General features: G+C 45.9%; 1 long non-coding RNA gene across 1 annotated transcript; it reads left to right on the top strand.

The window, feature by feature from the left end:
• The first annotated feature begins 362 nt into the window (after positions 1–362).
• On the top strand, positions 363–1,084 carry LOC123486188. Its single transcript, XR_006659275.1, has 3 exons — positions 363–391; positions 801–912; positions 1,035–1,084. It is a non-coding gene; the product is annotated as an uncharacterized LOC123486188 (long non-coding RNA).
• Positions 1,085–1,415: the final 331 nt, after the last annotated feature.

Below are 1,415 nucleotides of genomic sequence, written 5' to 3' on the forward strand. Positions count from 1 at the left end.
CCATCATTTGCTAATAAATTCATTAAAATCCTACAATGTGATTTTCTGGATTTTTTTCTTCTCATTTTGTCTGTCATAGTTGACCGTGTACCTATGATGAAAAATTACAGGCCTCTCTCATCTTTTAAGTGGGAGAACTTCACAATTGGTGGCTGACTAAATACTTTTTTCCCCACTGTACATACCTGAGGGAGTGTATGTCTGTGTAATCTGTATCACCTGTCTCTTCCAGGAGGAGGAGGGTCCAGAGGTGCTGCTGGTGAAGGTGGGAGGGGTGTGAGGAGGGTCTGGGGAACCCTGAGGGGACCATGGTTATGGAGGACAACCAGACTACACCTGAACCCACAGAGGAACCAGCTGAGCACACAGGACCACACACAGTCTCACTGAGGTGAGTCCACTGTCAACTACTGGCTGAATGGTATTAGGTCAGGGCCCGTATCCACAAAGCCTCTCAGAGTAGGAGTGCTGATCTAAGATCAGTTTTGCCTTTAGATCATAATGAATGAGACTATAGACAGGTGGGGACCTGATCCTCGATCAGAACTTCTACCGGACTCTTTGTGGATACGGGCCGAGGTCTTGATGAATTTTGTCTTAAGTGTGGGCACCATGAGTTTGAATGATCAAACCATTAAAGAGTGTCAAGTAATTAAATCAAAGTTTTCATAGTATCAAATCAACTACATGTTTACATAATACTCATAGCAATCCCTCATTGCCCAATCAGAAGATGCTCCATAGCAGGGTGCTATCAGCCTTCTTAATTCCAACATCCTCCCACTCTGTATCTCTTACAGTCAGTAGACATGGAGGATGGGAAGCCTGATCTGCTGCTGGTCAAAGAGGAGACAATAGAGGACGGACCAGAAAGCATTGACCTGTTGAGTGGACTAAAGATGGGGGAGCAAGGTAAGGGAGAAATATATATAGCATACAGCAACTTATGTTTGCATACAAAAACACCCGTCTTAATGTATGAACTTCAGCAGGTAATTTTAAAAAAATATACATTTTCTAACCTCCTTCTGCAGGTGGTTGGCTGGAGGCTAACAGAGGAGACTGGGCGGCCATCTTGGATTTCAGACCCTGACCGGTGCAGCTAAGGGCCCAGGGGATAACATCACTGAGCAGACCAGGACCAGAGGCGACATAGTGGAGGTCAGTGGATGGGACAGCGTCCTCAACTCTGGGCTGGGTAACAACACTGTTAACCAAAACCAGAAACAGACAGTTGAACACAAAACAACAACCAAACTTAGTCTCCATGACAACACACTGGCTGGAGAACAGGGCGAGGTGTAGATTCGTGTCTCGGGGACTGGAAAGTTTGTAGTGCGACAGGAGAGAACAGACACAGACTTGGCTAAAGATGCTCCGTCCTGCTCCTATAGTTGTGATTCAGAGACTGATGG

Source organism: Coregonus clupeaformis, unplaced genomic scaffold (assembly GCF_020615455.1).
Source record: "Coregonus clupeaformis isolate EN_2021a unplaced genomic scaffold, ASM2061545v1 scaf1053, whole genome shotgun sequence".
In the NCBI taxonomy this organism is placed as follows: domain Eukaryota; kingdom Metazoa; phylum Chordata; class Actinopteri; order Salmoniformes; family Salmonidae; genus Coregonus; species Coregonus clupeaformis.